Source organism: Homalodisca vitripennis, chromosome X (genome assembly GCF_021130785.1).
Source record: "Homalodisca vitripennis isolate AUS2020 chromosome X, UT_GWSS_2.1, whole genome shotgun sequence".
Taxonomy (NCBI): Eukaryota; Metazoa; Arthropoda; class Insecta; order Hemiptera; family Cicadellidae; genus Homalodisca; species Homalodisca vitripennis.
Genome location: NC_060215.1, coordinates 39814865 through 39828671, shown reverse-complemented (window position 1 = coordinate 39828671; position 13807 = coordinate 39814865). Strand labels below are relative to the sequence as shown.

The 13807-nt window shown below is 36.5% G+C and overlaps 1 protein-coding gene across 3 annotated transcripts in view; it reads right to left on the bottom strand.

Annotated features, from left to right (window-relative positions):
- LOC124368942 (V-type proton ATPase 116 kDa subunit a1-like) overlaps positions 1 to 13807 on the bottom strand; it is a 148291-nt gene that overhangs the window by 61029 nt on the left and 73455 nt on the right. For 2 of the 3 annotated variants that reach the window (XM_046826502.1, XM_046826504.1), the window contains exon 1: positions 6466 to 6589. The exons of the other annotated variant lie outside the window; for it this stretch is intronic. The gene's annotated coding sequence lies outside the window, so the exon portion shown is untranslated. Of the gene's footprint in view, positions 1 to 6465; positions 6590 to 13807 lie in introns of those variants that run through there. 3 annotated transcript variants of the gene reach the window in all.

The window sequence follows — 13807 nt, the reverse complement described above, 5'->3', positions numbered from 1 at the left end:
ATATATATATATATATATATATATATATATATATATATATATTTATTTATTTATGTTTGTTATGTTGGTCAGATGATTGAGAGAGATTAGAAGACAAGCAGTCACAATGGGACAGACGGAGGTACATGTAAGGTTCGATAGAGGTGACAATACAAGGTTTGTTATGTTGGTCTGATGATTGAGAGAGAGTAGAAGACAAGCAGTCACTATGGGACAGACGGAGGTACATGTAGCGTTCGATAGAGGTGACTATACAAGGTTTGTTATGTTGGTCTGATGATTGAGAGAGAGTAGAAGACAAGCAGTCATTATGGGACAGACGGAGGTACATGTAGCGTTCGATAGAGGTGACAATACAAGGTTTGTTATGTTGGTCTGATGATTGAGAGAGAGTAGAAGACAAGCAGTCACAATGGGACAGACGGAGCAAGGTTTGTTATGTTGGTCTGATGATTGAGAGAGAGTAGAAGACAAGCATTCACTATGGGACAGACGGAGGTACATGTAGCGTTCGATAGAGGTGACAATACAAGGTTTGTTATCTTGATCTGATGATTGAGAGAGAGTAGAAGACAAGCAATCACTATGGGACAGACGGAGGTACATGTAGCGTTCGATAGAGGTGACAATACAAGGTTTGTTGTGTTGGTGTGATGATTGAGAGAGAGTAGAAGACAAGCAGTCACAATGGGACTGACGTAGGTACATGTAGCGTTCGATTGAAGTGACAATACAAGGTTTGTTATGTTGGTCTGATGATTGAGAGAGAGTAGAAGACAAGCAGTCACAATGGGACAGACGGAGGTACATGTAGGGTTCGATAGAGGTGACAATACAAGGTTTGTTATGTTGGTCTGATGATTGAGAGAGAGAGTAGAAGACAAAGCATTCACTATGGGACAGACGGAGGTACATGTAGCGTTCGATAGAGGTGACAATACAAGGTTTGTTATCTTGATCTGATGATTGAGAGAGAGTAGAAGACAAGTAATTCACTATGGGACAGACGGAGGTACATGTAGCGTTCGATAGAGGTGACAATACAAGGTTTGTTGTGTTGGTCTGATGATTGAGAGAGAGTAGAAGACAAGCAGTCACAATGGGACTGACGTAGGTACATGTAGCGTTCGAATTGAAGTGACAATACAAGGGTTTGTTATGTTGGTCTGATGATTGAGAGAGAGTAGAAGACAAGCAGTCACAATGGGACAGACGGAGGTACATGTAGGGTTCGATAGAGGTGACAATACAAGGTTTGTTATGTTGGTCTGATGATTGAGAGAGAGTAGAAGACAAGCAGTCACAATGGGACAGACGGAGGTACATGTAGCGTTCGATAGAGGTGACAATACAAGGTTTGTTATGTTGGTCTGATGACTGAGAGAGAGTAGAAGACAAGCAGTCACAATGGGACTGACGTAGGTACATGTAGCGTTCGATAGAGGTGACAATACAAGGTTTGTTATGTTGGTCTGATGATTGAGAGAGAGTAGAAGACAAGCAGTCACAATGGGACAGACGGAGGTACATTGTAGCGTTCGATAGAGGTGACAATACAAGGTTTGTTGTGTTGGTCTGATGATTGAGAGAGAGTAGAAGACAAGCAGTCACAATGGGACAGACGGAGGTACATGTAGCGTTCGATAGAGGTGACAATACAAGGTTTGTTGTGTTGGTCTGATGATTGAGAGAGAGTAGAAGACAAGCAGTCACAAATGGGACTGACGTAGGTACATGGTAGCGTTCGATTGAAGTGACAATACAAGGTTTGTTATCTTGTCTGATGATTGAGAGAGAGTAGAAGACAAGCAGTCACAATGGGACAGACGGAGGTACATGTAGGGTTCAATAGAGGTGACAATACAAGGTTTGTTAGGTTGGTCTGATGATTGAGAGAGAGTAGAAGACAAGCATTCAGTATGGGACAGACGGAGGTACATGTAGCGTTCGATAGAGGTGACAATACAAGGTTTGTTATCTTGATCTGATGATTGAGAGAGAGTAGAAGACAAGCAATCACTATGGGACAGACGGAGGTACATGTAGCGTTCGATAGAGGTGACAATACAAGGTTTGTTGTGTTGGTCTGATGATTGAGAGAGAGTAGAAGACAAGCAGTCACAATGGGACTGACGTAGGTACATGTAGCGTTCGATTGAAGTGACAATACAAGGTTTGTTATGTTGGTCTGATGATGAGAGAGAGAGAGAGTAGAAGACAAGCAGTCACAATGGGACAGACGGAGGGTACATGTAGGGTTCGATAGAGGTGACAATACCAGGATTGTTATGTTGGTCTGATGATTGAGAGAGAGTAGAAGACAAGCAATCACTATGGGACAGACGGAGGTTACATGTAGCGTTCGATAGAGGTGACAATACAAGGTTTGTTATGTTGGTCTGATGATTGAGAGAGAGTAGAAGACAAGCAGTCACAATGGGACAGACGGAGGTACATGTAGCGTTCGATAGAGGTGACAATACAAGGTTTGTTGTGTTGGTCTGATGATTGAGAGAGAGTAGAAGACAAGCAGTCACAATGGGACTGACGTAGGTACATGTAGCGTTCGATTGAAGTGACAATACAAGGTTTGTTATCTTGGTCTGATGATTGAGAGAGAGTAGAAGACAAGCAGTCACAATGGGAACAGACGGAGGTACATGTAGGGTTCAATAGAGGTGACAATACAAGGTTTGTTAGGTTGGTCTGATGATTGAGAGAGAGTAGAAGACAAGCATTCAGTATGGGACAGACGGAGGTACATGTAGCGTTTCGATAGAGGTGACAATACAAGGTTTGTTATCTTGATCTGATGATTGAGAGAGAGTAGAAGACAAGCAATCACTATGGGACAGACGGAGGGTACATGTAGCGTTCGATAGAGGTGACAATACAAGGTTTGTTGTGTTGGTCTGATGATTGAGAGAGAGTAGAAGACAAGCAGTCACAATGGGACTGACGTAGGTACATGTAGCGTTCGATTGAAGTGACAATACAAGGTTTGTTATGTTGGTCTGATGATTGAGAGAGAGTAGAAGACAAGCAGTCACAATGGGACAGACGGAGGTACATGTAGGGTTCGATAGAGGTGACAATACAAGGATTGTTATGTTGGTCTGATGATTGAGAGAGAGTAGAAGACAAGCAATCACTATGGGACAGACGGAGGTACATGTAGCGTTCGATAGAGGTGACAATACAAGGTTTGTTATGTTGGTCTGATGATTGAGAGAGAGTAGAAGACAAGCAGTCACAATGGGACTGACGTAGGTACATGTAGCGTTCGATTGAAGTGACAATACAAGGTTTGTTATGTTGGTCTGATGATTGAGAGAGAGTAGAAGACAAGCAGTCACAATGGGACAGACGGAGGTACATGTAGCGTTCGATAGAGGTGACAATAAAAGGTTTGTTATGTTGGTCTGATGATTGAGAGAGAGTAGAAGACGAACAGTCACTATGGGACAGACGGAGGTACAAATGTAGGCCTGTAGGACGCGGGCGCAGGTTTAGTCGAGGCTGTACAAGGCCGTGCGTCATATGACTACCTCGTGATCATTCCGAAGGTCCGACCTTCTAGCCGAGCCTGGGCAAACACCGTACACTAATGTCCTCTGTACTTGAGGAGGGGGTAACATAATTGACTAACATAAAAGTTCCGATACTGCGCGAACTGATTGTTCTCAAACTATTTAAATTGATCTTCAAGAAATTCTCAAGATTGTTGTCTATTAGTTAATTGTTAAAATTATAAACCAAGGGTTATTGCATCCTCTCAAAGGGGATAATTTTACTGATACATAAATTTTACCTTTTTTACGATAGCAATATTTCGTTTCTATACTGTCCAAATGGGAGAAAGTAAAAATAGGAAAGTGCAGCCCACTGAAATTAAAAATGAAATTACCGATTATTGTTAAAACAAATGATTTATACTTAATAAACATCGCAGCACCACTTATACGCTTTGATTTCCTCAACCACTAAACATTAAAGAAGACTCCTCTTTACCAGGCAACGCCCAGCTTAATCAGGTTTTTTTACACTGAAACTGAGGACTACCTGCTTAAGATAGTTCGGTACATTAATAAATATTTTGTTTTTCTCAATATCATTTACATTGGAACTGGAACTCAACTTTGTAACACCAAAAGATGTTTTAGTACGTTCTAAACGTACGCGAAGTGTCCATTTCGTGCTCATTTCAGGTAACTAGATCAAAGATAGCTTAAACTATTTATATGAACATTTCATGAAATTTCCACTAGGATAGGCATAATTGAGAGCTATACTTAAAACTTCACTTTATACTTAAGATAACGGGGCTGGGGTATCGGTAGTACGACAAATTGAAAATGATGAGCTATGAATTTGAATCGGTGATCGCCGAGCTGTTGGAACACGCGCATGCCACAGCTGGAAGCGATGACCTCCGAAGCACCAATAGTCATGCAGGCGAGCTGCTTACAAGGACAGTGCCACTCAGCGTCTTCCGTAGGGACAACCATGCTCATCGTGCTGTTAGTGCATGTTTTATCATGGTTATTGAACGGTCCGCAACGAGATATGTTCAAGTAAACGGTCTGTAAATAAACTACACGTGTTACGAACAGCCAATCCACATTATAAGTTCTTTTATAATATGAAATATCACAAAACACAGAACACTTAATCACACTTAAATCGGTAAATCAGAGATGAAAAAGGTTCACTTACATGATCAGAGCCAACAAGAACTACGACTGAAACTTTCTACGATTGTGGTTTCCGTGTCACTTATTTGTATTTGTTTTCGTTACAGGTGGCTTAGAAGTACTAATACTGTTCAAAGGTGCAATCCTGTACAATTCCATTTCATATATAAATATCGTTATATGGGGTTTTAGCGAGTTTTACATCTAGATGTGTTTTACTGCGAACCGACTGTAAATCAGGCAAAGTATATATTAAAGTGGATACACAAATATTTAACAGTATTTTTAATGTTGACGATTTAAGTTGGAGCTTGACATTTACAATGAAATAATGAAAAAAGCTATTAAAAGTGGCAGACAGGGGAAAACGCTAAAATACATTAAAATACTAAAGCTTTGAACACTATTATTACTAATTAAGTAAAGTATTACAATTTATAAAACCTCTGGGAATTTTTAATCACTAGTACCCCTATATATGTAGCTAATAAATAAATATGGTTGGTTTGTTCACGTGCCGTTTTCTTAAAAATTATAATACAATAAATTGAAATTTTGCTTTTTACCACTATCATATAAAATTAAATATATGAATTAAAAAGGGTGTTCTACTCGTGTAACAAAATTTGAAAAGCTTTAAAAATGTATATTGTTGAAACGTTTTACAAATTTTTAGTACTGAAAGTAATTAATGATTTGATTAAGAACATTCGGTGTACAATATAAAGCTACAGTACAGATTTCAGATGTCTACATAAGTAACTTTGTGAGAAAAGGCGAATTAGACATTACAAATTAAATATTTAGATAAAGTGTGACTCGCGACAAATCCGAAAATTTTAGCACAAAATTCAAACTTTTCTACCAATAACATTCCTACTGTGAAGTCTTTTTTGGTTTTGCTTCCTATTTTTCTTTCCTATTATGCTTATAAAAGTGTACAAGAGGATAGTTTTGCACTAGTTTTCAGCATATGATAAGTTATATTTTTATTACAATGTATTTATCAATAGCATATCAATTAAACTTCAAAATAAAATGAAATTTCACATCACGGGAAAATTGCAACACCTTAGAAACGTTATTATCGAAAAACGGGTTATAACATGAAACGAATAAAATGTTCCAACCATTAATTATGTACTATCTCGCTTCGGGTAAGGTCACTTGAGACGGTCTAACTGTGTAAATTAAAATTTCTAGGTTTATGATTATGTAGCCTGCTTTAGCAAGGATAGCCGCATTTGATAATGCCGTGCCCAAAAGAAACATGTTTTTGGTTCTAAAATAGTGGCTATTTTATTTACGAGGTTTAAAACCGATTGGTCACCACAAAATGAACTTAGTTTAAATGGAAATATTACAATACCTAATTTCTCAATCGTCTATAAAAAACAAAATTTGCTGAAGACATAAGTTTTATGTTTTATTGTCGATGGTTGATCATAGTCCTTAATTAAATTCCCTGTTTCAGATATATTAAGTTAGTAAAAGTTCTATATGAAATATAGAAATAAAGTTATTATTTACATGCAAGTGTAAAGTTAGATTTTTCCATCGCAACATTTTCACAGAAGAGGTCAATGAGAGTTGCTTCCTGTAAGTGGTTGAAATTATTCGGGTAGCGATGCAATAAAAAAATGAAAGTACGAGAACACAAGTAATGTACTGCACAAGGAGAAATAGAAAGTAGCTTTCAAACTAGGCATACTCAATACGCTGATAGTTAATGCAGATAGTTAGTTATCTTGGACGGATACTCCAGACATACCTGTAGAGGCTAGGAGAAGTAGGTGCGGTCGGTTCAGTGGTATCAGTAAGACAGCCCCGCTATCAGTGAGGAGTCGAGGCAATCAGCTGACTGTCTTACCTCGTGACTGGTATAACCTGTGACAGGGCGACGGAGGCGGGCGCGGCGACCTCCACCACAACTCCGAACATGGAGGAGGCGTCCAACTATGCCTCTAGAATTCTTAATCGAAGACAACTGCACTCGCGTCATCGTTTTTGTTTTTTGCTTTGAATGAATTCTAGAATTTTAGCCTTAATATATAAACACGTAATTGGGGAATCCATAAAATAAATTAGCAGTAATGATTTATCCATATGTATTTTAGAGTGATATTACTGAGTGAGTTTTTCATGGAGTAGCTGAAAGATAATTTGCTTTATGGACCATATCGTATATTTGTGGGTTAGTGTGATTTCAAACGTGTGCCGCGTTGTTGTGTTTTATTTAGCGCTGTGTAGAGTGGAATGTATTGAACAGAAAATGTGTACACGTTTCTTTATGAACGAAAGATACAAGGAACGAGTGATTTTTGTGTGTTTTTTTATACTAATAATAATATTACTAATAAAAACCATATGGTCTATTTGTTGATTAGTGTGATGTCAAACATGTATTGCGTTGTTGTGTTTTATTTAGCGCTGTGTAGAGTGGAATGTATTGAGCAGAAAAAGTGTATACGTTTTTTTATGAACGAAAGATACAAGGAACGACTGATTTTGTGTTTTAATACTAAAAATAATAATTAAAATAAAATAAAAATAACCAGCGTCTAATGGTTGTTGTGCAGTAAAAACGTTACCTACGTTAATGTGTTTCATAAATTGCGAGTAATTTAACTCGAACTGGTAATATCAATTTACTGACAGAACCAATACATACGTTACACCACATAATTACAGACAGTTCCAACGCATTATACAATAAACTTATCATTTCGAACATGGGTGTGTTGCAGGTTTCCTCATTTTCAGTGGTGTCAGTAGATCAGCCTGATTTCCTTTAAAGTGTTGCAATAGATAATCCGTCACGTATACATAAAAAAATGGTTTAATCCAGTTTTCAAGATATCTTTCCTGAATACGAGGAAATTATTAAACCATTGGTAATTCCATGAGAAGTTATAGACATCTTAAGTATTATTTGCAGGTATATTATTATCAATCTCTCGGAAAAATGGCTGAAGGTTTGATTTTTAACATTGTTTATATAAAATTTTATTGAAGGAAGAGACGTGCTTTATTCAAAAAAAGTAATTTCCTTTAATTGATGTTTTAGTTAGAAACATGTCATTTAAAAAGTTACATTTCATTAAAAATGAAATTTTAAATTCAATAATTAAAAACACAATTCCATGAGGTCATAACCCATTTACATCCCGTAAAAATAATATATTGTATATCTTGTAGTAATATTACCTCCAGCTATATTTTATTGGGCCTGATTACAACTTTTATCGAAATTCCTGTAAATGTACGAGAAGTTTCTCAGTCTTCAGGCAAGTTGTGAACATCAATCCTACAAAAACCAAATGCCCACACAACCTAAAAGCTTCATTAATTATACCATCTTTTATCGTTATCTGATAACACAATTCAACCAAGTCTGGTTGAAAAAGAAGAGACTTGATGTGGTATATAAATAAGTGATTATTATGAATTCAGTTACTTTCTTTCACGTAGGAGGTATTCTTTTGTGCAGTTTCAGATTTTTCCACAAACCGCATTCGGGCGAGAATACAATTTCATTAGAATCCAAATATTTCTGAGTTCCAGAAACTGGGAAAGAGCAAGAAAAAGCTAAAACGGGACTTAATACCATCATATACAAAGGCCATCAGCTTTACCGCTTGTAGTAAAGTTTAATATTCAAAGTTATCAGTGAAAGATATAATGAAAGCAGGTACTTAGGAGTTATTACAGACATTTGATTCGTTCACTGATTTTAAATAATGGCTTAGAGGTAACCTTGAAGTTAACAATCATCGTAAAGCTGTTGTTGGAAAGACGTTACATGACAAGAACCTCTAAAAAGTAGAATGTTCTTAACATAAGCCACAGGGCTGGTCACACCATAGTGTGAGCAATGGTTTGATTCTAGTGTCCAATACTTTGGTGGATGACTTTAACTGGAACATGACAAGATACACCGTTACATGTTTGCGTCGTCGATCAAACCCTTTTTAACTCAAAATGTCCACACCGACGGCAACACGCTCTTTGCTTACGCACCAAGTGAGCGAAGCCCGTGAACATGCAGTTCTTTTGGATTGTAAGTCATACAACATGTTTGGATTGTGTAGAAGTGGTTAAGTTAACTGGAGAGAACAGTACATTTAGAATGTGTCATATTTAACAACGTAATAACGTATATCGATACTGCGGTCTACCAATATTGCGCACACGAGAAAGACGCAAAGACGCCTACTTACAACTCAACTAATTTGTAATATATTGAAAAGGCACTTACAGCTAAAAATAATATTGCTACATTATCACAGAGTACGGTACTTATGATAAAAACAAGTGCTGCTGTTAAAAGGAAATAAATATCCACTCCTTCTAAACACACCTTCGTTTCTAATCTAAAAGTGAACATGTGAGATAAGTTATTGCGTGTTTCCGCTAACACGTATCGATACCGATGTGTACGTTAACCCACGAAATCCGCACTTCTCAGTATAGAAGAAAAAAGAGGTGTCGAAAGAGCGGATGATGTTAACTTGTTAATACAGCGAATAAACAAAACCACCTGGATGCCAACAGCGAGCTGGCTGCATCTAAATGCGATCTCAATAACAATACAAGGCGAGTTGGAACATTGGCAACTTTAACAGATATATGGCAGTGGATCTCCGCCTGTTGGCAATGATCCACTCCCACGCTCCATTGTGATACGGGAGACGACCTCGGGCGATCCACACCGAGCTCCTCTTCCGCGTCACACATCTCTAGGATATTTTCAGGATAAAACACTTCGGGTCGGTGATTTTATCCGGAAGAAAAACTGTAGAAAATGTGAAAAATTAAGGTTTTATTAAATATTATTAACACAAATCGACCAACAATACCCTATCGAGAGTTTTGTGTATCTCCTAGTAGAAGGTACCACACCAAGGGAACTCGAGACTCTACATAATCATTCCCATATCTTCCCACCTTCAGTAACTTAGTTCTTCAGTAATCTTCCCACTTCCCATTGGTAGTTCCCGACATGGCAAGTTCAATGTGGAGGCTCCCGCTTTCAAACTCAATTTTCTCGACCGTGAAACATGAAAATAAAAATTTGAGGTATTGAATTTCCTCAATCGAACAAATCCAATATTTGATGTGTAACTGTGGCTAATTATAATTTTACAGAATAATATGCATAGTTAGAAAAATAATATCTATTTTAAGGGAGACTTAGTTAAAAACAAATATTTGAACTCGGATGGTTTATGATGGCTAAACATAATTTTGCACTACAAATTACATGCCATCGTTCAATGGTACAGAAAAACACTACGTTTCGAGATCTGCAATATGATCTCTTCATCAGGTAAATAACTAACCTAACACATAATTACAAACTAGGTCAAATAAACAAATCAAACCAGAGCGTTGTGACACGCGTAAGTCAGGAATCAAAACCACCATGTTGTGTCAACTTCACTAACTCCAAAACACATACTTAATAAAAATCAAAACATAACACTAATTATTAAAACTGAACTTCAGAATACAGTTCGCAACATGCCTGCATTCGCCGACCAACCTCCTACGACTACAGTGATTCTTTGTATCACTGAAAGATGGCATTTGTCCGGAAAAAATCATGTTTCCTTCACAATCTTTCCATCGTCATAAACAAAATACGAACTACAATTGTAAAAGGTCTTCTTGGTGTACGTACTACCTGGAGGGGAGTAGGATGATCACTCGACCTTCAAGTGCAGGCAGTTCGCTGAAGAAAGCAGAGTTCCCACATAGGCCGCGAGGATACATGAAAAGAAGGATGATATCCACGATCAAGCAGTCCTTCGTGCTAAACATGGGTGGACAGGGAAGGCCGAATGACCCTTAGAGGCACCAAAAGTAGTTAGTTCCATCAGCGGTGCAAAACTCGAGGCAAGGCTGAAGTCATATGAACAGTTCCAGGCAGAATCCCAGCGGACATAAGGGATTGAGTTGATATCCCTATCTCTTGACAGGAGAGTTTCACACTACGAATGTATAATACATTTCCCTCTAAGTAGTAAAACTGAGAACCTCTTTTTTACACAAGTTATCTGAACAGAGCGCCTTCTTTATATTTTTTTAACTTTCTAAAAATTAGGAGGCCCTAGTTTCGAAATGGTTCGTTTTGGAAAACGATCTTTATAAAATAGAAAAAGCCTTATTCTGATATTCAGAGTATAAATGTGTCACATCGGTTATGGTACACTCTGTATAGATAGTCAAAAGGGTTTTATGATGAAAAACATGTTTTAATTATTAGTAAGATATTTAGGTACAGCGTGAGAGGCTTTTCGAAGGAAAGTATATAATGTTTTAAAATTACGAAATTTAAAATATATATCATTAATATACTGACTAATATATAAAATTATACTGACTTGTATATTTTAAATTCCGTAATTTTGTAAACATTAGTACTCTTCAACAAAAGTTGGGTTAACTGTTTTAATGCGGTTTATGGGTGAACTTAGCGCGGTTAAAACATCTAAAATTTAAACCTGAACCTTAGCATTAACAATTTTAAGTCGATTTGTATATTAGGGGGTCTTAACGTGTAGATTTTGGATATAAAATTTAAGCTTTTTAAGGGGCCCAACGCCCTTACAGTGCCAGCTGCCTTTGATGATGCAGGAGCTACTAAAATGACTACACCCCAGAAGAAACATTTAATCGAATTATCATGTGATCCCATACTAAAACATACATATTGAGAGCTATATAGTTAAATGTTTATGTTGGCCTTGGAAAGAAATAGGAAGGAATTTCGAAGTTTTCTGAAAATATTTTTACTGCATTGTCAAATACTTCTTATGTTAAAGCGTTTTCAAGTCTGATTTATGATTGTATTTAACAAAGTCAGATCTAAACATTAATCAACCATGGGAAAAGAAGCAAGCACATCCATGTCATTACTCTTTGTAAAGTGAGCCCATTTAAAAATATTGTGCTTTTATTGTACACATTGCATAAAAACATATAAAACACCTTTTTGTTTAAATGAAATTTATTTCCTAAGAAATGTACAGAGGATAAACAATAACAGAACAACCAATAATAATTTTTTATAGCCAAATATTACTTAAAAGGGGTACTTATCAGTTTTCTTTTTTAAAGAGGGCACAGTTCCTGATACAAGTATGAGAACACCTGGAATAGAATCCAATGATGTGTTAATGATGTGTAATAATCATATAAATTAGTTCAGTGCTCTAGAGTGTACGCAGTTATTTAAATATTGATAAATAATTTTATGTTTTCACCTTTGCTGACCCCCACAGACATTTGGATGTATGAGAATACGGTTACGATGTTTTAACAATAGATGTTACACAATAGAAAATTAATTTAGCAGTTCGTAAAGTACAGTACGTGTAATAATTATTTATCTGTTTCAACATATGTTTTTGATTATAAAATCTAAGGCGGTCTAGATAAGTCCATATTAGAGGCCCAGTAACCGATGCGTAGTCCGTTTTCGAGGGAGCTAATGGCCATTTTACAACATGATATTTGCCCAGAAACCAAAGCGTAGTCCGTGTTCGAGAGGAGTTTGGAGTCAACCAATGGTTATTTTACAGCACGATATTTGCCCAGAAACCAAAGCGTAGTCCGTGTTCGAGAGGAGTTGGGAGTTAACCAATGGTTATTTTACAGCACGATATTTGCCCAGAAACCAAAGCGTAGTCCGTGTTCGAGAGGAGTTGGGAGTTAACCAATGGTTATTTTACAGCACGATATTTGCCCAGAAACCAAAGCGTAGTCCGTGTTCGAGAGGAGTTGGGAGTTAACCAATGGTTATTTTACAGCACGATATTTGCCCAGAAACCAAAGCGTAGTCCGTGTTCGAAAGGAGTTGGGAGTTAACCAATGGTTATTTTACAGCACGATATTTGCCCAGAAACCAATGGTATCTTAGTGCTCAACTAACATTTACAGAGCCTATCGCCAACTCTTCAGTTGATAAGAAACGGGCCCGCAGTTCACTCGAGCCAATTTAGTATCACACGAAAAGTCATTGATTGTCAGTAACCGGAACCGTTCACAGATAAGCGGATATTTACAGCAGCGAGGGAGCGGCGCGGCGTATTTACTTTTAATCAATTCTAGAGTAAAAAGTTATGTTCAACAGAACAGATAAACAAGTACAGATAAAAGTCCTGTAATCAATGATAAACGAATCGTCAATTTTATAAATATGAAAACAATTTATGCATTTTGGTTATGCATATGGTTCTTAATCAACATCCTTATCCAAACGCGAGCTATACTCATCGACGTTGTAATCATAATCTAAACAATTTAGTTATTTCTAGAAATTATTCTTCTGCAAGATAATACTAAATACCGCTGTATATAGTTTATACCAAATATAGGCATATTCATATCTCTTATTAAACTAATTTCTAGAAATTCGTGTACACTTAAAATACTAAATAAAACTTGAACACGAAGGTTTTGCAATGAAATATAGACTCTCGTATTATATTGATTTGTTTTTTTTTCAATCAGTATATCGTTTGTTTTTATTTATTTTTTTGTACTGGAAATAAAACAAATTTAGGTGTCTCAATATGTGAATATATTAGTATAAATACCCACATATATTACATTACATTATTATATTGATTTATATACTACTCCAGTAAATGATAATACGCAATCATATTTGGTAAAAAGGTTTTAATGGTGTAAAATAATTAAGTTGTTATTATTTTATGTTTTATTTTTTTCAAACATGGTATAAATAAAGAGACTTTACAATTGATTGAGTTAGTAAGATAAATGATCATGTATTGATTAATAATATATAAAAGTATATCTCCCTAACAAAATATCTGTATATTCCAGGTTTTTAATCATTTACTTATAGATAAGATTAATATACGGGGTCTACAAAAGTCCTGGAAAGGCATTTAAAAAACTATAAAGCAACGAAACTTTACACATTAGTACTATACTTACAAATCACAAATCTATCTTTTTAAGCAAATAGAAATATTTTCCATCATCCTAGGGACGGTCCAAGGAGTCAGAAGAAAATCTTAAATGAGAGCATAAGACGAGTTGTACATCAAATTAAAGGTCTCTGTTAGGAGAATAAGTGC